Raw genomic sequence first — 21,661 nt, 5'->3', positions numbered from 1 at the left:
TGCAGAAGCCATCACGTGTGTCCGCAGACACTGAAACTCATTGGGATTTAGCTGGCCTGGGACTTCATCACCACCCAGCTTGGTCAGGTTCCTCATGTCCACACATAAAACTATCACTGGACCACGATGTGCCTTCTCTTTTACTGAAAGCTCATCAGATCAGCAAAGCTCCTTGGGTGGCTCTGCCCCCATGCTGGAATTTCTTAGGCAACAATGTTATAAAAATTGATTTCTGTCCTAACTGGCCCAAGTAAGTATACTAGATCATTAAAAGGATTTGAATACTAATTTCAGTGTGAGTGTGTGTGTGTGTGTGAGTGTGTATAAGTGAGTGAGCGAGTGAGTGAGTTAGTGTGTGTGTGGGGGGGGGGGGATTCCCCTCACCTCCCAGCAATTCTCTGACACCAGCTGGGTGTCCTATAATTTAACTCATTTCTAACACTATCCACCTGGAGTTAGTGATGGATTCCACAGGTTAAAGGTTCGACCCCACCAGACTGCTTCCCACTCCAAGCCGTCTACCAACCTCAAACTTCGCTCACAAGCCTGCATTTCTGACTGGCCGGCTCTAGATTGAAGGTTCCCACGACGTCCTCCTTGGATTCAACTAATTGGCTAGAGCAGCTCACAGAACTCAAGAGAAACATTTTACTTACAAGATCACTGGCTTATTATTATAAAAGGATTTAACAGCTAGGTGGAAGAGACACCTAGAGTAAGGTACCAGGAAAAGACCAGGAGCTTCCATGACCTCCTTTCTCCCTGTATCTCTAGTGGGTCACCAGCCTGGAAGCTATCCAAACCCTGTTCTGTTGGGTTTTATGGTGGCTTCATTACAGAGGCCTGATTGATTAAATCCTTGGCCATTGGTGTTTAAAATCAGTCTCCAGTCCCCTCCCCTCCCCGGAGGCCAAGGATAGGACTGAAAGTTCCAACCCTTTAATCCAGTGGTTGGCTCCACCAGTCACCAGCCCCATCCTTAGTCATCTCATTAACATAACAAAAGACACCTTCAACAGTCTCCAAACTTAGGAAATTCCAAGGGTTTTAGGAGCTGTATGCCAGAAATAGGACTGAAGACCAAATAAATATTTCTTATTATAAATCACAGTATCATAGTCACCCAGTGTCCAAGGCCAATTTGGAATTGTCCAAGAGTTCTCCAAGAGTAAGAAGACTGCCCAGAACACTAAATAGACTCAGGAAACCTGGGTTCTGATCCCATTTCCATCACTATCTGCTCTTTCAGCAAAGATTTCTCAAACACGAGGCATGTTTCCTGCCTGCACAGAACTTAAGAGTCTAGCACTGATCTGCTGGGTAGAATTAAGGTCACTCTGCCTGCTTTAGACAGAAACATGCAGAAAGCTCTCAACTTCTGTTCCCTTGATTCTGTCATTCTCTTTCTCACACACACACCCCTCCCCCACCTCTGCAAGCTGTTTCCTCTGCCTAGGTGGAGAAGACTCTTGAGAGTCCCTTGGACAGCAAGATCAAACCAGTCAATCCTAAAAGAAATCAGTCCTGAATATTCATTGGAAGGACTGATGCTGAAGCTGAAGCTCCAATACTTTGGCCACCTGATGCGAAGAGCCAGCTCACTGGAAAAGACCCTGATGCTGGGAAAGATTGAAGGCAGGAGGAGAAGGGGATGACAGAGGATGAGATGGTTGGATGGCATCACCAACTCAATGGACATGAGTTTGAGCAGGCTCTGGGAGATGCTGAAGGACAGGGAAGCCTGGTGTGCTGCAATCCATGGGGTCTCAAAGAGTTGGACACAGCTTAGTGACTAAACAACAACTGCCTAGAATGCTCTCTCCTATGTAGTTAATTTGCAACTCATCTGGCATGTGCTAATTTTGGTCATAGCAGCAGCTCCAGTAATTTGCACAGTGTGTGCTATGTGCCTAGTCACTCAGTTGTGTCCGACTCTTTGCAACCCCATGGACTGTAGCCTGCCAGGCTCCTCTGTCCATGGGGATTCTCCACGCAAGAATACTGGAGTGGGTTGCCATGTTCTCCTCCAGGAGATCTTCTCAACCCAGGTCTGCTGCACTGCAGGCAGATTCTTTTACCATCTGAGTCAATTTGCACAGTACCTGACACAAAAAGGGTCTCACTGATTGGTGAATTTAGTCAAAGCTAGCTTATATGAGAGCATGGTGGTTAAAGGCAAAATACCAGCTTTGAAATCAAGCAGATCATAGTTCAAATCTTCACTCTGGCCCTTACCAGCTGCATGACATAGGCAGTTTATTCCACCACTCTGAGCCTCTGTGTCTATATCTGTGAAATGGATCAGATACTGACACTCCCTGGTAGTGTTGTGAGAAACTGAATGAAGCTATGCGTGCAAAGTACCTAAAACACTTGCAGACACATAGTTCAGTTCAGGTCAGTCACTCAGTTGTGTCCGACTCTTTGCGACCCCATGAATCGCAGCACGCCAGGCCTCCCTGTCCATCACCAACTCGCAGAGTTTACCCAAACCCATGTCCATTGAGTCGGTTGATGCCATCCAACCATCTCATCCTCTGTCGTCCCTTTCTCCTCCTGCCCCCAATCCTTCCCAGCATTAGGGTCTTTTCCAATGAGTCAGTTCTTCCCATGAGGTGGCCAAACTATTGGAGTTTCAGCTTCAACATCAGTCCTTCCAATGAACACCCAGGACTGATCTCCTTTAGGATGGACTGGTTGGATCTCCTTGCAGTCCAAGGGACTCTCAAGAGTCTTCTCCAACACCACAGTTCAAAAGCATCAATTCTTTGGCGCTCAGCTTTCTTCACCGTCCAACTCTCACATTCACACATGACCACTGGAAAAACCATACGTTGACTAGACGGACCTTTGTTGGCAAAGTAATGTCTCTGCTTTTAAATATGCTATCTAGGTTGGTCATAACCTTTCTTACGTGCAGGCACATAAGAAAACCTGAAAACCCAGCAGCTACCCTGACTATTATCTTCTTGACTATTGTTAAGAGGTCCTTTTCTGTTCATAGTTCACCAACTCACCTACACTAAAAGCAGGCCCCGGAGTTATTTATAAGGCAGGCCTTTGTAACAGCTGCTTGCTGACGCACAGGTGGGGCTTGCTGACAGCAATGAAGAGGAGGGGGAGGAGGATAACAATTACTTCCTCTCCTGTCTCTGATTTTAGACACTTTGACAGGCCTGTTTTACAAAAGCCCACACGAGAGGTGGGAGAAGAAAAAGACTAGCACGAGCCTGCGCCTGAAGAAACGGACTTCCCAGAGACTCCACAGTCTCCCCTAACCACAGACCACGCAAAGCTGCAGGGCATTTCACAACCAGGAATCTCTCCTTGCCCCCAGGGAATCTGTGCACTGGCCTAGGGTATGGAAACCTGTTCCTGTGCATTAGATCAAATGACAACTCAAAGTTACCATCGGCTTTTATCTGGATCAAAGGCAAAGAGATAAATATCTCAGCCATGACTTAAAATTCCTACTCTGGCACCAAAAGCTTTCTACATTGTGGTTCCAGAGAGGAGAGACAGAGCAGGGTGTTCTGTTACCCACCTCAAAGCTCGGCTCACTATCTGGGGCTCTCCTGGAACTGGGGAAGCTTCTGGAATTGGGTTCCTAGAAGGTGGGGGCTCATTCTCTATCCCAGGGATCAGCCCCTCTGATCTGGATTAAAGTTAAGTAGATACAGGGAAAAGAGGACTGGGAAATCTCTTCTGCTTTACCCTGGTGGCAAAGGCAATACCCTTATTTTATTGAGGGCAAACTGAGGCCCAGGAAGGGGAAGGTGCTTAACTACAAACACCGCTGAGCGGGAGTAGAGCTGTGGTCAGAACATCTGCTCAAATGTGGGCAAGAAAGGGAGCCATTTTTCAAAAAACCACTTTGTGTGCTTAGTCGCTCAGTTGTGTCCAACACTTTGCAACCCCATGGACTGTGGCCCCCCAGGCTCCTCTGTCCATGGGGATTCTCAGGCAAGAATACTGGAGTGGGTTGCCACGCCCTCGTCCAGGGGATCTTCCCAACCCAGGGATGGAACCCAAGTCTCCCGTAATGCAGGCGGATTCTTTACCGTCTGAGCCACCAGAGAAGCCCATGAATACTGGAGTGGGTAGCCTACCCCCAAGAGAGAGATAATTCATGATCTTTATATTCACCCACTAAAAGTGTGTAAGTCACTGGTTTTTAGTATACTTATGAAGTTGTGCAACTAATCTTGAAACATTTTATTACAGCAAAAAGGAACTCTGAATCTATGAATGGCCACTCCCCACACACCCCTGTTTGCCTCCACCCTGACCCCTAAGGTCTGGCAACCACAAAGCTACTTTCTGTGGCTATAGATCTGCCTACTCTGGACATTCCACATAACTGGACTCATACAATGGTCTTCTGTGGCTAGGAAGCCACTCTCTCACGATGCACTTTAGCAGCAGACCCTCTGGTGGCTCCGTGAACTGTACTCAGAGAGGTGCTGTCCAGTAGTGTAGCTGCTAACCACATGCGGCCATCCAAATGATTCACAGTGGATATACTAAACTTCAGTTCCTCAATCCTCACCAGCCACATTTCAAGTGCTCAACAGCCCCCTGTAGCTAGTGGCTATCGTAATAGACAGCACAGATGTGAAATAACCACCATCACTGCAGAGAGTTCTGTTGGGCAGTGCTAACTCCAAGGATGCCCAGGTATTTGCTCCTTAACCCACTGTCTCTGAAATGCTTGTTTCTTCAAGTGTTGAAAAGTTATCTTTGCAGATGGACAGTGAAGGTGAGGAAGAGCTAAGGGGAGGCAGGGTGGGGAGGGGCGCCAGGCAGGCACAGTAATATGAGGAGGAGTTGGGAAGGGAGGGAGGGAGAGAGTGGTGTGCCAGGAAGAGCCAACCTCCTCCTCACACCATCCCCCACCACCTCAGCGTTATGCTGGGTGCTCAGGGAGCTCCCCCGGCCAGGACCCAAACCTGAAAAGCTTTCTGTTTAGTGAAGTTCATCCAAAAGGCAGATATGCCAAAGCTTTTGGAAGCACTTCAAGGAATCCAGCTTCTTTCTCAGCCATTTGATGATTTCTGAAGTGTTTCATGCCAGGGGCTGAACTGAGGGACTCCTTAATGAGAGTGAACAGTCCTGATCAATTTCCGGCCAGCAGCGGCTACTTTGGTTGCCAAGACATGACCACTAAGGCTGATGGACACCCCAAGGCTAGAGCCGTGGAATCTTGACATGCCCAGACAGAAGGGAGCCCAGGCTCCAAGTTCCACTCCTCTCCCTGGGTTGTCACTAGTTCAGCTATAATGTCTTTCTTCTTATTCTCCAAAGATGTCTCAGTCATTGGCTCCCAGGAGCAGGGCAGCAGTTTTAGATGCATTAAGATAAGAATGATGGACAAACAAAAGGAAAAACAGAATCACACTCAGAAAGAAATCCTTTACTGATCCAAGGGTGCTTTGTTCCAAAACACTGTGCAAAAATCATCCATCATGACCTTTAAAGTTGTTTTAGAGGAGTATTATTAAGTTGGCTAATGTCCTTCTGCTTAAAACTCTGCTGAAAGATGTATCTTCTTTCCCCTTCTTTAGTAGTTAATTTATTTAAAAAAAGGAAAGAAGCAGGCAACCTAATGAATGCTTCTTCCAATATGCCTGCTTGTCTAAATCAATAATTTTGTCTTGAATTGCCCCTCCTTCAGTGAGTGGCAGTGGAGGGATTTAAAGAATCAATAGGCTACATTTCTAAGATACCAGGAGCAAAAGAGAACCAGGTGAATATTCACGAAGTTATGACAAGAGTTCATTTGCTAACAAGCTGTTCTTTCACGAAAGGGCACTGTGTGTTTCTTGGTCCCTTGGTTTTCAAAAACATCCTTCACCATGGAGATGTAGCTAAGCAGGAAGAGGTGGTTCTATCAGGGGGCTTTAGACTTTTGATCCTAAGCAACAGACCAGGCGTGAAGAACTGGCTCTTCGGAGTTCTCAGTTCAGCCGCTGCAATTACTCTGCCCCTTGAAGTCATTTGTGACTTCTGTGACTTCACACATTCAGTAAACATTATATCCAGAATTCAGGGTGTTTTCCCCCTATGTTTTAGCTCTAGTAATCCACTCAGTAACTTTGCCGTTGGTGCCATTCTCCCGTCCATCTTAGAGCTCAGGAATTGGAAGTTCAGAGATGTTGAAGAAGCCATCAAAGTTACACAGCCATCAAGAGAATTTGCTAGGGCCAGACTCCTGGTGTGTTGCATCCCAGGCAGACATTTAGACCATCTTCCTTACATGACAACTTGTGCCCGTTGGTATGGAAAAGAGAAAGCAGAGGAGCAAGGGGATCTGATGATCAGGGATCCCAGAGGCCTGAGAACAGGCTTAGGCTGTTACTTCACAAGTAGTTCCTAAAGCGGGGAGGGTCTCATAAAGTAAGGCAGCTTTCATCCTTGCAGTGAATGGCTTGTGTCTGCTGGTCAGAGAGAATTTCTATGAGACTGAATAACCAAGGCGGCTTCAGCCACTCCCCCCACTGAGAGTTCTCAGAACTGCGTGCCCCTAGCTTACCTGTAATGAGCTCACCGTATTCTCATTTTCATGTGACTGCAGTATAAATACACTACTACCTCAACAAGTCAAATCAATCCAATCAATATCAATACAGATAAATAATATACATATATGGGGTTCAACTTATATAGCGCGGGAGATTGATTGCAAAGACAGCCTTAGGTCTCCACCCCTCTCTGGATCCATTGTATGTTCTGCAATGTGATTTCAGAGCATCTCCCTCCTTCATGCACCTGGGTAGACAGGGTGACCTGCTTTGGCCAACAGAGTGAAGCAGAAGAGAACCGAGATTGTTTTCAGAAAGGGCCTTGCACACGTCAACCCTGTCTCAGAACTTGCCCACCATCATGGAGCAGCCAGGACAGCCTGCTGGAGGATGAGAGACCAGCAGACAAAGTTGGTATGGCTCAGCCGAGGCCAGTACAGACCAGCCAGCATGCCACACACCACCCAGGTGGCCTCAGACGCGGAAGCAAGCCCCACCAGGATCACGAGCGCCTAATACACCTCGACAGAGCTGACCCATCTACCTATAGGCTTGCAAGCAATAACAGCTATTATTTGAAACCAGAACTTTTAGAGCCAGAGGAGATAGGAGTCCAACCAGTCAGAACTTGCTTCACCAACCTGATCAAGGCTAAAGCCCAGAAAAAGGTTCACTCTCACAAGGTTTAGATCCCACAAGCATTTGAAGATGCTCCTGGGGAAATAATCACTATTTCTGATGGGAGGGTTTCGAGACCAAGATTGCTTAGAACTTGGCTAAAAGAGCAAAAGCTTGGAGTCAGGCAATCTGGGTTAGAATCCTTATCCTAGCACTTGAGTCCTACGTGGAAAAGTCACTCTGCCCCCATGGGCAGAGAACAGATGAATTTAATATGAAGCAAAGTAATCCTGGCTGGCTAAGGAGATTTATTACCAAAGGGCCAGAGCCTCATTCGTGCATGAACAATAGGACAGGATGAGTCTCAGGTGCACAGAACTCTTTACAAACAGGGTTCAATTTTTTCCCTAGAAAGTAGACTCTCTCCCTGGCTTTCCCTAATGAATGCTGCCCCCTACAGCACATACGTGAAATAGAATTTAAAAAAAATTCTGCGGGGACACCTTCTATCTGGCTCTTCTCAGCAGAGGGCAAGGAAATGGAAATGAGTTCAATGTTAGGTGGCTAAAACCAGGCACCTGCAACTTCTCACTCGGTGGTCACAGCTATTTCCGTCTGGCAAGGGTCCTTGTGTGTGGCCTCTCTGATGGCCTCGGAACATGAGTTTGGCCAACTTATCTGAAGTTAGGGAGAAATCTTCCCCAAGTATGTGATTAGAGTAAAGGAAGTCATCGCAAATTGCATATAGGCTGTTATCTGCATGAAATGCAACTTTTGCTCAGTAATGAACCCTAAAGGGTAAGCAGCATGAAGAATAAAGCACATGGCTGGAATGAATGGAGATCTTCAATGGAACCAATCCAAAGGTGGGGTTTTGGGAAACCCTAACAAACTGTGGGGGAGTATGTGTCACTACCAGGCCCCTCCAGGACCTACTGAAATCATACCAACTTTACCCTTTGCCTGGGATCATCAAATCTTCTCTTTGCAAGGGATTTTAGGGAGTATTTGTTCCAACCTACCTGCTAATGTAAGGAACCCTCCTTAGGAACCTTAGCGAGTGATGACTTAGCCTCCAGATCTGTTCCCCTGGAGTCAGGGAACTCTCTACACCCCAGACAACATTTTCGACTGCGAGAAGACAAGAGTGAAAAACTTTTTCCTTTTTTAAAATGAAACCAAAGTTTGCCTCCTTGTCATTTTTTACTTCTGCCCTCTGTGGTTCTGTGTGTGTGCGTGTGTGTGTGTGTGTGTGTGTGTTAGTTGCTCAGTCGTGTCCGACTCTATGACCCCATGGACTGCAGCCCGCCAGGCTCCTCTGTCCATGGGATTTCCCAGGCAAGCATACTGGAGTAGGTTCCATTCCCTTCTCCAGGGGATCTTCCTGACCCAGGGATCAAACCTGGGTCTCCTGCACTGTAGGTAGATTCTTTATTCCTGAGCTACCAGGGAAGCTCTGCCCTCTGTGGCTAGAAGGAGAAAAAAAGCTGGCCAGGATACAGACCTTCATTTCTAAAAGGAAACCAGTTTCTCTCCATAAAACTGGTCCCTCTCCATGAGACTGTTCCCTAAAACATCTTTGTTCCTAACCATTGAGTGGGCAAATGGATGTTCTGAGCAAAGCAGACCTCTGCAAATGTCTCTCTGGGTCTCACACTCTGATGAGGTTCTACCTAATCCAGAGACTTAGGTTTATTCTTCCTACACTCTTCCTCATAGCTCTCCTCTTCCTCTCAAGAGCCGGTATCACACAGTGTAATGAGGTCACTTGTGCTATGTGTAATAGCTGTCTCTTCCACCAGAATGTCGGTTCCATGAGGGCAAGCATCATTGTCTGCTTTTTTCACTTTCAAATTTTCAGTGACTAGCGTGATGCCCGAGACAGAGGAGGCACCTGAACACGTGCTGAATAGATGGAAGAGTTTCAAGTACACGAATATGCAGCCAAATAAGAAGGGGGAGACTATTACTCCATACTGTACAGTATGGAATTCCCCACCTCTTAAAACTGGAGCCAAACCTAGCATAACTTTTCTTGCAGCAAAAAGCAGCAAGTACCGTCAAAGACCCTTATCCGTAGGGCGAATCCTGATTCTTGAATCCACCAGCTGGTGGCCCACTGAAGGAAAGAAGGCACATCCTTGTGGAGACTGATTTCAGTGCTGCTCTGCCGTCAGCTCCTCACCACTGGAGAGAAAGCTTTCCCACCTTACCACGTGAGCCTAATCACGCCCATGATGTGGGTTTTATTCAGTCCACATACACTCTACAAAACTGTGAGAACAACCAGTTGGAAGACTGTCTGGAAGAAAATGTTGAGACAGTCTAGAGTCACCCTCCTCCTAGACTGCCCTGAGAATGCCAGGCTGCAAACCAACGCTCCACTCGAAGACGATACAAAACCTGGGCCATAGGGGGCAGCAGAGACTCACTGTCCTGGACTATTCTGAGCCAAAGGACATTTTTTTTGTATCCTTGCTTTATTTAAGGTGAGTTATTATGGGTCCCTGATTCCCTACTCCTTTTTATCTTTCATAAAAATGCTCTGATTCTCCCATTTTGCAAAAGGCAGGAGCCTCAGGTATGGAGAGGCCTTCTTGACCTTTGCTCTTATGAAGAAAGTAGGCCAGGCTGCTGATGGAAATCTCAAATAAGAGATTTTGCTGATAAGATCTCTGGGATCTCCACCAAGTCTGGGGAGCCTGGCCAATCCCATGAATCAACATAGCTGCCACCGTTGATGGCAGGAGCTCCTGGGACACTAAGAATGTAAATTGTGCCCACAATGCCTTGGCATAAGCCACTGTGCAGCACAACCATTTATCTCCATGAGGTGGCACCTGCTGATGGCCCACGCATCACTTCCACCACAGCAGAGGTGGACTGTGACCATTATGCTGGAGACAAACGTTCTCAATTAACCTCAGTTGACACCCTCATTGGAAGATGGTTCTCTGACATGTGATGCAATCCTAATGAAATGTACAGACTTGGAAGCTTGCGGAAGGCAAGCTGCTGCTAAGAAACAGGCATTTTATCTGTCAGGATCATTTAGGCCTGAGGATGTTACGTCCTCAGCACAGAGGCAGCCATACATGTTCACAAGGAACTCCTCACCCAGTTGATGCAGCTACACGAGCGGTCAAGGCTTTTGCTTTTAACATGTGTTTTTTTGGCTGTGCCGGGCGTTAGTTACGGCACACGGGATCTTTTTAGCTGCAGGATGTGGGATCTAGTTCTCTGACCAGGGATGGAACCTGGGCCCCCTGCATTGGGACCATGGAGTCTTAGCCATTGGACCACCAAGGAAGTCCCAAGCTGTCAAAGTTTTACCGTTCAGGGACAGTCCCTGTTCTAACCAGCATTCTCTTCTTATACTTTACATTGTGAATACGGTCTCCATATGCTCATAGAAAAGTTAATCTCATTTATCCCTACTCATATTTATCTTTTCATGTTAATAAACACTGTCAAATACCTAACTTGGTGAAGGAAAATATTTAAAAAAAAAAAAGAACATTAAATGAACAACTAAACTAAGCCCTGGCTGCAGATGACACCTGGATAAAAATGACTAGGGGAGCCCCCAGAAACATAAATACTTTCCCTTACCAATGATCCTTGAAATTAAATTGAATTCGTGTATGTGTGACACTTTCCATACAGCAGAAGGAAGCAAAAGAAATACTGAAACTCATCACCCAAAGATCAGATGAACATCCACTAGTCATTTTCGGTTCCTGACACAAGACTAATCAAATAGATCTTTCATCTTCCTAAACGGTGTTTTCTTTTTCTTGACTCATTCATTCTGTTACAAAAATCCAGGTTTATTGTATTTGCGAGGAAGGATATATAGCAGAATCATGAGCTCACGCATGGCTTTGAAATACATCCATATTTAGAGAAAAGCAAACATGGTTACATCCTTCTTATTCTTCTCCCTGCAAAAACGATGGCTCTAGTATGAAAGGTTATTAGTTTGACACTTTGGAGGGACTGATGCGTCTCCTCCTCTGAAGGCTCTTCTGAATTACACAGTAGATCAAGAAAATGGCTCCCGAAGGTGGCCAGACAGAGTGCTTTCACCTTCTGGTCTGACTTTAGTTTAATGCTAAAGGTTAAGGACAGAAGCGAGGATGCAGCATGCGAAGGAAGGAGCACCACAAAGGCTCCTCTCCAGGTGGCCCTGCTGGCACTCAGCCTTCCTCTCAAAAGGAAAGTGCTCTTATACTCATCAAGTAACACCAAACCCTCTAGTGCAGGTAGAGAAAGAGCCAGAAGATGATTCTCCACTCAGAGAGAGGATGAGCCAATGGTTCCCTGTGACCATCTCCTTGCACTGTGTTCCCTTTGTTACTGTATCTAAAATCCACAGGGGCAACTCTTTTTATATTTCCAACCTAAATATGGGATCCAAATCCATCTCCTTATTTTCCACTAGCTCAACTGAAACAAGGTAGCATTCAATGATTTTTTTTTCCTTAAATTAAGAACTTCACTAGAGATTAGGGACGCCAATAGCAAGAAACCAAAAGATCCAAAGACCTGTGCAAGGAGGTAAGTCTACCGAGTATAAGTTGCTGACTCCTGAGACTAAATGTCAATATGTGTACAATGAAAATCACGTACATGAAATAATTCTAATTACATAAAAGTGTCTTGCATACTATAAAGTGATATTCAAATGTGTTAGGAAGTACTAAGACCATGTGTTTTTAGCTACATTTGAAAGACCTTCCTGGTGATCCAGTGGTTAAGACCTCCTGCTTCACGGCTTCAATCTCCGATAAAGGAACTGAGATCCTGCAATGTCAATGTAAACGGTTCCCTATGAACTGAGCTCCTGCTATATGCTAGGCATTAGTTTGAGCATCTTCCCGTGTTCATCTCTATTACCTATTGACAACACACAACAAAGTAGTTGCTGAGAGTTGTAGGGCAATTCGAAGGTAGCTTGCCCTTTAATTGTCCGACAAAGGGGACCATGAATTCCTCCTAGGGGAGAGGTTGTCAAACTTCAGTGATGTAAGAAGGATAAGGGTGTAAAATCCAGACTTTCAGATTCTAACTCAGAAATCTGAACTAGAAGGACTAGGTTTATAAAGCTTCAGGATTTCTCTCGTAAGCAAGGACCTCAAAGGATGCTGGTGTCGGAGGCCCATTCATCAGACCTTGAGAAATGATGGAGTTTTGAATTCATGGTCCCACCAGACCATGGGACGTGAGCTGTTCACCTCAGACTTAACAGAGAGACCACGTGGGAAGGAAGGAGCCTTCCTTGGTTCCTCTTCCATCACACTGGGGCAATCTGCATACATATGTTAGAGCGTAAAAATGTCACAGTGGAGGCACTATTTTGGAGAGAGGTGCCATATGTTTTAGGACTTTTCATCTCTTCAATTAGACAACGTCAATAATTTGTTTAGAACAAGAGGGAACCAGGGTATGAAATGCAAACTAGAAAAATGAAACCTGCCTTTACTGCAGGAGCCATAACCTCCACCTTCTGACCTGTGAAAGGGGACCATTAAAAGCATACCAACTGACTACACAACACTGAGAAAGACCAGAAGGCATTAATTGTCTCAAGCCACGTAAATGATGTCAATAAACTCGAGCTATTAGGAAACAAGTCATACCCCACATAGAAATGTCTTCAACCAACAGAGGAGACAAAGACAGAAAACTTGAACTGAACTCTACAAAAAAGGAGGAAACACTTTATATCTGATTTTCTCCCATCACCAGGGCTACAGCAGCCTGTTGCTGCTTCACAGATGAACACATCGAATCTCTGCAAAGTGAGGTGACTTGATGTTGGGAAAGGATTAACAAAACCTTTCCCTTTCTGCATGAGAATCTGACCTTGGGTTGACCTTCTATCTCTGTTCCCCTGGAAACTTGATAAAGATAGAATGTCAGCTATGTTACTAAGCAACACTGCTCATGATAAAAATGACCCTGGATAGTTACACCACAACTGGACAGACAACAGCTGTAAATGAAGAATAAATACCTGCTGGAGGCCACCATTATTTTGGACTTCTCTGAGTGCTATGACTACCGATCGGGCCCAAGTCTTGCGGGAACCATAGAAGTTAGGCATATGGAGCTGTCACAGGAAATACTGGCTCCTGTGGGACACGCAGCTTTTAAGCTAGAGGAACTCCTACACCTGCCCCCTATGGGTCTTGTTCCTTCACATCTGAGCTGTCACCCTAGGTGGGAGGGGCAGGGATGGGCCCTGGATGCTGTGTGGACTGCTGTCTACACTGCGGGGAGGACCACTCCTATGGAACAGAAATGCCCACGCTGCCCTGCTAACAACCCTCCTGACAGTCCCCAGCGGAGTTGAAGGGTGCCAGGTGTGGCCTGTGATGGTCTCAGTGAGACCCTGAGCACATGCCCCGGTGAGCAGTGCCCTTGCCCAAAGCCACACTCCTGAGAGGTGACAGGGCCAGAACTCAAAGTCAGTGGGCTGCCTTCAAGGAAAACACTTTGTGTTTAATTGCAGGGCCCAAAACTTTTCTCCTGAGATAACTGTATTCTGGCCCAAGAGACTGGTGCAAGGCCCTGCCAGACGTGCTTTTCCCCTTCAGTGCCACACGAGGTCCCTAGATTTGGAAGCGTCTATTTCACCCTACCTGCCCACCCTAACAGCTGAGTCACTGAGCTCCACTGCTAGATTGTTCTCCCAGCTCTTTGCAGGAAACCACCCTCAACAGGAAGCCCCTTTTCTTGTCACTTTAGCAAAGCAACATTGTAACTTTTTTTTTTTGTAACTACTTTTAAACCAAGCACCCCCATGACCTACTCATTTCTGGCCCAAACACATTTTTCAGATCTATTGATAGATAGATGATACCCCGCTTAACTTGTCCGTGGTTTCTGTTGATCAAAGAAGTAGAAATGATGAAGAAGGAAATGGCAACCCACTCCGGTACTCTTGCCTGGAAAATCCCATGGACAGAGAAGCCTGGTAGGCTCCGTGTGGTCACAGAGTTAGTTTAGACATGACTGAGCGACTTCACTTTCGCTTTCCAATTAACAAAGCCTCTGGGGCTGTTAATGACACCTGGCCTTAGGAAAGGGCCTGGGGCAGCTATTGCATAAATAAATTCCAAAGACAACTGACTTTCAAGAATCCAATTAAAGGTAAATTAAAAAAAAAAAAAAAGGAGTAGAAATGAAGAATAAGTAATTAACAGAGGAGCAGATCTCTGCCCTAGCTTCCCCTTCAGTAATCTTCAGAAATAACTGTGACCAAGATAACATCTAGAGGAAGATCACAAGGAGTCGACAAGGCTGCACTCAAGTCTGCACATGGGGGTATGGTGAGGACTCTGACCCCCATCTCAGTGATTAACTCAGGTTACTTCCTTGTTTCCCTCTAAAAGCTTTCAAGGCTGAGCAGAATCCTCAGAGGTGGGTTTTGGGGAAATGGTGAGTCCATCATCTCCCCAGATTGCTGGCATTCTGGTTAAAGGTACCTTTCCTTTCTATCAACATCTGTGAGAACTGATTTTTGTAAAGCAGCGAGCAGTGGGACCTGACTCATTAGGTAACATGAGAGACTTCTTTAAACACAATGATTCCCTGGTTCAAACTTTTGAGATGGCTCAGACAATGATGGCTTCAGGCTGAAGGGTCATGATGATGTCACATGTGATTTCCAAATTGAGGTGACTATCACCCATGAGTACAGACAGGTACCCAAGCTCTCCCCTTGTCTGGGATGACAGTTCTGGAATGGCAGGGGTCTCTTGATAACCCCTACCCCAACACTGAAATGATCTTACAGAAGTCTCCCTCTGTAGGACCGTCACAGAACGTGAGGCTACTAATACCTGAGCCCACGAAGGTCCTCCCAACAGGAAGGGTGGATGTGTCATTTCTTCCCATCCTCCCCTTCCTTTACTCTCAGCAAAACTCTTCAGATGGAAATCAGAACAAATGATATTGCCTCTCTGACGTCTTCCTCAGCCTTCTTCTTCACGATTCTGAGCACATCCCTATTATACCACAAGGAACTGTGGTGCTGGAGAAGACTCTTGAGAGTCCCTTGGACTGCAAGGAGATCAAACCAGTCAATTCTAAAGGAAATCAACCCTGAATATTCATTGGAAGGACTGATGCTGAAGCTGAAGCTCCAATACTTTGATCACCTGATGTGAAGAGTTGACTCATTGGAAAAGACCCTGATGCTAGGAAAGATTGAGGGCAAGAGGAGAAGGGGGCAACAGAGGATGAGACGGTTGGATGGCATCACTGACTCAATGGACGTGACTTTGAGCAAGCTCCAGGAGATAGTGATGGACAGACAAGCCTGGTGTGCTGCAATTCATGCAGTTCAAGAATCAGACAAGAGTTAGTGACAACAATAAGCACCACCCCTCCCCCAAGCTGTCCAGCACCCAGTCCTCACTGTCACAACCACCAGCCCAAAGTTGGGCACAAATGGTGATGGACAAAATCAATATGAAACAGGGGCATCCCAGCCATACGCTCTTCTGCATGACCTGGACCACTGAATCAGCTTCATCTAAACTGTAATTTTAGGTCAGTATCTTGATTAAGAGCAGAACATGGGGGGTAACTTTTTTGCGCTTCCCTCTCCCATTCACTAAGTCTGATAAAGAGCTTGCCTTGCCAACCACAAAGTGACAAGTTTATCAGTTCAGTCGCTCAGTCGTGTATGACCCTTTGAGACCCCACAGACTGCAGCACGCCAGCCCTCCCTGTCCATCACCAACTCCCAGATCTTGCTCAAACTCATGTCCACAGAGTCAGTGATGCCATCCAACCATCTCATCCTCTGTTGCCCCCTTCTCCTCCCACCTTCAATCTTTCCCAGCATCAGGATCTTTTCCAAGGAGTCAGTTCTTAGCATCAGGTGGTCAAAATATTGGAGTTTCAGCTTCAGCATCAGTCCTTCCAATGAATATTCAGGACTGATTTCCTTTAGGATGGACTGGTTGGATCTCCTCATAGTCCAAGGGACTCTCAAGAGTCTTCTCTAACACCACACACAGTTCAAAAGCATCAATTCTTTGGCGTACAGCTTTCCTTATAGTCCAACTCTCACATCCATACATGACTACTGGAAAACCATAGCTTTGACTAGACAGACCTTGGTTGGCAAAGTAGTGTCTCTGCTTTTTAATATGCTGTCTAGGTTGGTCATAGCTTTTCTTCCAAGGAGCAAGTGTCTTTTAATTTCATGGCTGTAGTTACCATCTGCAGTGATCTTAGAGCCCTCAAAACTAAAATCTCTCACTGTTTCCATTGTTTCCCCATCTATTTGCCATGAAGCAATGGGACCAGATGCCATGATCTTAGTTTTCTGAATGTTGAGATTTAAGCCAACTTTTTCATTCTCCTCTTTCACTTTCATCAAGAGGCTCTTCAGTTCTTCTTTGCTTTCTGCCATAAGGGTGGTGTCAATCTGCATATCTGAGATTATTGATATTTCTCCTGGCAATCTTGATTCCAGCTTGTGCTTCATCCAGCCCAGCATTTCACATGGTATACTCTGCATATAAATTAAATAAGCAGGGTAACAATATACAGCCTTGACATACTCCTTTCCCAATTTGGAACCAGTCTGTTGTTCCATGTCTGGTTCTAACTGTTGCTTCTTGACCTGCATACAGATTTCTCAGGAGGCAGGTAAAGTGGTCTGGTATTCCCATCACTTAAAGAATCTTCCACAGTTTGGTGTGATTTACACAGTCAAGGCTTTGGCGTAATCAATAGAGCAGAAGTAGATGTTTTACTGATATTCACTTGCTTTTTTGATGATCCAATGGATGTTGGCAATTTGATCTCTTGTTCTTCTGCCTTTTCTAAAACCAGCTTGAACATCTGGAAGTTCATGGTTCACGTATTGCTGAAGCCTGGCTTGGAGGATTTTGAGCATTACTTTGCTAGCGTGTGAGGTGTGTGCATTTATGCAGTATTTTGAACATTCTTTGGCATTACCATTCTTTGGGATTGGAATGAAAACTGACCTTTTCCAGTCCTGTGGCCACTGCTGAGTTTTCCAAATTTGTTGCCATATTGAGTTAGCACTTTCACAGCATCATCTTTCAGGATTTGAAATAGCTCAACTGGAATTCCATCACCTCCACTAGCTTTGTTCGTAGTGATGCTTCCTAAGGCCCACTTGACTTCACATTCCAGGATGTCTGGCTCTAGGTGAGTGATTACACCATCATGGTTATCTGGGTCATGAAGATCTTTTTTTGTATAGTTCTTCTGTGTATTCTTGCCACCTCTACTTAATATCTTCTGCTTCTGTTAGGTCCATACTATTTCTGTCCTTTATTGTGCCCATCTTTGCATGAAATGTTCCCTTGGTATCTCTAATTTTCTTGAAGAGATCTCTAGTCTTTCCCATTCTATTATTTTCATCTATTTCTTTGCACTGATCGCTTAGGAAAGCTTTTTTTTTTTTTTTATCTCTCCCTGCTATATCTTTCTTTTTCTCCTTTGCCTTTAGCTTTTTTTCTCGGTTATTTATAAGGCCTCCTCAGACAACCATTTTGCCTTTTTGCATTTCTTTTCTTGGGGATGGTCTTGATCACTGCCACCTGTACAATGTCACAAAGCTCCGTCCATATTTCTTCAGGCACTCTATCAGATCTAATCCCTTGAATCTGTTTGTCACTTCCACTGTATAATTGTAAGGGATTTGATTTAGGTCATACCTGAATTGTCTAGTGGTTTTCCCTACTTTCTTCAATTTAAGTCTGAATTTGGCAATAAAGAGTTCATGATCTGAGCCACAGGCAGCTCCTGGTCTTGTTTTTGCTGACTGTATAGAGGTTCTCCATCTTTGGCTGCAAAGACTATGATCAATCTGATTTCGGTATTGATCATCTGATGATGTCCATGTGTAGAGACTTCTCTTGTGTTGTTAGAAGAGGGTGTTTGCTATTACCAGTGCATTTTCCTGGCAAAGTTCTGTTAGCCTTTGCCCTGCTTCAGTTTGTACTCCAAGGCCAAACTTGCCTGTTACTCCAGGTTCTCGACTTCCTACTTTTGCATTCGAGTTCCGTATAATGAAAAGGACATCTTTTTTTTTGGTGTTAGTTCTAGAATGTCTTGTAGGTCTTCATAGAACTATTTAATTTCAGCTTCTTCAGTATTACTGGTCGGGGCATAGACTTGGATTACTGTGATACTAAATGGTTTGCCTTGGAAATGAACAGAGATCATTCTGCTGTTTTTGAGATTGCCCTAAGTACTGCATTTTGGACTCTTCTGTTGACTATGAGGGCTACTCCATTTCTTCTAATGGATTCTTGCCCACAGTAGTAAATATAATGGTCATTACTTTGCCAACAAAAGTCCATCTAGTCAAAGCTATGGTTTTTCCAGTAGTCATGTATGGATGTGAGAGGTGGACTATAAAGAAAGCTAAGCACTGAAGAATTGATGCTTTTGAACTGTGGTGTTGGAGAAGACTCTTGGGAGTCCCTTGGACTGCAAGGAGATCCAACCAGTCCATCCTAGAGAAAATCAGTCCTGAATATTCATTGCAAGGACTGATGCTGAAGCTGAAACTTCAATACTTTGGCCACCTGATGTGAAGAACTGACTCCTTGGAAAAGACCCTGATGCTGGGAGAGATTGAAGGTGAGAGGAGAACGCGACGACAGACGATGAGGTGGTTGGATGGCATCACCGACTCAATGGACATGAGTTTGAGTAAACTCTGGGAGTTGGTGATGGACAAGGAGGCCTGGCATGCTGCAGTCCATGGGGTTACAAAGAGTCAGACATGACTGAGCAACTGAACTGAACTGATTCTGGTCCATTTTAGTTCACTGATTCCTAAAATATCAGTGTTCACTCTTGCCATCTCTTGTTTGACCACTTCTAATTTACTTTGATTCATGGACCTAACATTCCAGGTTCCTACGCAATATTGTTCTTTATAGCATCGGACTTTACTTCCATCACCAGTCACATCGACAACTGGGCTTTTTTTCGCTTTGGCTCTGTCTCTCTGTTCTTTTTGGAGTTATTTCTCCAGTCTTCTCCAGTAGCATATTGGGCACCTACCGACCTGGGGAGTTCATCTTCCAGTGTCCTATCTTTTTGCCTTTTCATACTGTTCATGGGGTTCTCAAGGCAAGAATACTGAAGTGGTTTGCCATTCCTTCTCCAGTGGACCATGTTTTATCAGAACTCTTCACCATGACCCGTCCGTCTTGGCCCTGTACAGCACGGCTCCTAGTTTCACTGAGTTAGACAAGGCTGTGATACAAGTGATCAGTTTGGTTAGTTTTCTGTAATTATGGTTTCCATTCTGTCTGCCCTCTGATGGATAAGGATAAGGGGCTTATGGAAGCTTCCTGATGGGAGAGACAGACTGAGAGGGAAACTGGGTCTTGTTCTGTTGGGTGGAGCCATTCCCAGTAAATCTTTAATCCAACTTTCTGTTGATGGGCGGGGCTGTGTTCTCTCCCTGTTGTTCGACCTGAGGCCAAACTATGGTGGAGGTAATGAAGATAAAGGTCCTCCTTCAAAAGGTCCCATGCATGCACTGCCGCACTCAGTGCCCCCGGTCCTGCAACAGGCCACTGCCTACCCACGCCTCCGCCAGAGCCCTTTTGGACACTCACGAGCAAGTCTGGATCAGTCTCTTGTGGGGTCACTACTCCTTTCTCCTGCGCCCTGGTGGATACAAGGTCTTATTTGTGCCCTCCAAAAGTGTTTCTCCAGTCCTGTGTTCTGGCAGCTCTATGGTGGGGTTAATGGCGACCTCCTCCTAGAGGGCTTATGCCACACCCAGGTCTGCTGCACCCAGAGCCCTTGCCCCCATGGCAGGCCACTGCTGACCCATACGTCCGCGGGAGACACTCAAACACTCAAAGGCAGGTCTGGCTCAGTCTCTGTGGGGTCTCCTGATGCACACAAGGTTTTGTGTGAGCCCTCCAAGGATCTCTGGTGGGTACGGGGTTTGATTTTAAACACGATCTCGCCCCTCCTACTGTCTTGCTGGGGCTTCTCCTTGTTCCTTGGACATGGAATATCTTTTTGGTGGGAACTAACATCATCCTGTCGATGGTTGTTTAGCAGCAAGTTGTAATTTTGGAATTCTTGCAGGAAAAGATGAGCGCATATTCTTCTACTCCACCACACAGATTCTAAATCAATGGCTCCAATGTTATTCAGATATGGCATTGTGGTAAATGCTGTTAAAATCCTATCTCCAGCCATGTCTGGCTCTCCTTGTCTGCCCAGGACAGGCAGAAGTGAACAAGGAAGAAGAAAGTGATACAGAGAATGAAGACCTGAGGAAGGAACCCACTAGAAAGTGCTGATGGGGCCAAACAGCCAGTTAAAATCAAAGAATTCATTCATGCTTCACAGTGACTCAGTGACAGAGAACTTTAGACCCACTTTACAGAAGGGAAAGCTGAGGCCTGGAGAAGTGTCTTGAGTGCCAGGTGGGAGTGAGCTTGATCTCAAACCCAAGTGCTTTTGCACTACACCACGGTCACCAGTTGTGACTCTCAGCAAAGTACCAAAATTAGTTTTTAGCAAACGATCTTGTTATATATGTCAGCGTCTTAAAATAATTTGCTTCATTTCTAAGACAAAATCTTTTTTCCCAAGAGAATGAAAATAAAAGTGTCAAATGTGGAGAGAAATTAATTCTCTCACACACTGTGGCTGCAAATTATAAATAGGGATAACCTTTTGGGAGCAAAATTTGGCACTGTTAAAACAAACGTAAAATGTGCATATACCCTTCAATAAGCAATTTCACTGAAACAGTTGTATACATGCAAAAAAGACACATGAGGACATTAACCTCAAAACTATTTATAACATCAAAAAATTAGAAGCAATCTAAGTGAAAGTGACTGAAAATATTGAAGTAAGTCCATACAATGGAATACCATGCAACAATTTTATGAAGAAAGAAAACGAATGATCCATTAAAAAGGTCTGCCATGATTTGTTGATTTTATTTATAAGACCTAAAGTGTCCTATATAAAGCATTTCAAATAGTTCCCGGCAAAGAGTAAACATTAGGAAAAATTTATCAAAATGTTACAGTATATGCATTTAACTACAATTTAAAATAAGGAAATACAGAAAACTTAAAAAAAAAAAAAAAAACCTAAAAATGTTGTTTAGTCACTCAGTTCTGTCCAACTTTTTTGCGACCCCATGGACTATAGCCCGCCAGGCTCCTCTGTCTATAGGATTTTCCTGGCAAGAATACTGGAGCGGGCTGCCATTTCCTTGACCCAGGGACTGAACCCACGTCTCTTGCATCTCCTACACTGTCAGGTGGGTCCTTTACCACCTTTACCATCCTGAGCCACTGGAGAAGCCCAACAGAGGAATACGAATTAAATGGTAAACAGCAGCTTTGTTTGGGAAGTGGGGTTACATAGGTTTTTTTTTTTTCTTTTAATAAATTTGTGTTGCCTGAATATTTTAATATAATTATTTTTGTATTGAAAATAAAGATATGTTTTCTATAAAATGAAGA

The 21,661-nt window shown here is 45.0% G+C and overlaps 1 protein-coding gene and 1 long non-coding RNA gene across 4 annotated transcripts in view; both read right to left on the bottom strand.

Moving 5' to 3' along the window:
• NAV2 (neuron navigator 2) overlaps positions 1-21,661 on the bottom strand; it is a 423,467-nt gene that overhangs the window by 205,393 nt on the left and 196,413 nt on the right. The gene's annotated exons all lie outside the window — the stretch shown is intronic.
• Positions 14,403-21,316, bottom strand: LOC145523441 (uncharacterized). The gene is made up of 2 exons (XR_014066561.1): positions 18,631-21,316; positions 14,403-15,209 (listed from the first exon to the last, which is right to left on the bottom strand). It is a non-coding gene; the product is annotated as an uncharacterized LOC145523441 (long non-coding RNA).

Source organism: Giraffa tippelskirchi, chromosome 10, assembly GCF_054371585.1.
Source record: "Giraffa tippelskirchi isolate mGirTip1 chromosome 10, T2T-mGirTip1v1.2.pri, whole genome shotgun sequence".
Taxonomy (NCBI): domain Eukaryota; kingdom Metazoa; phylum Chordata; class Mammalia; order Artiodactyla; family Giraffidae; genus Giraffa; species Giraffa tippelskirchi.
This window is presented reverse-complemented; position numbering and strand designations above follow the sequence as displayed.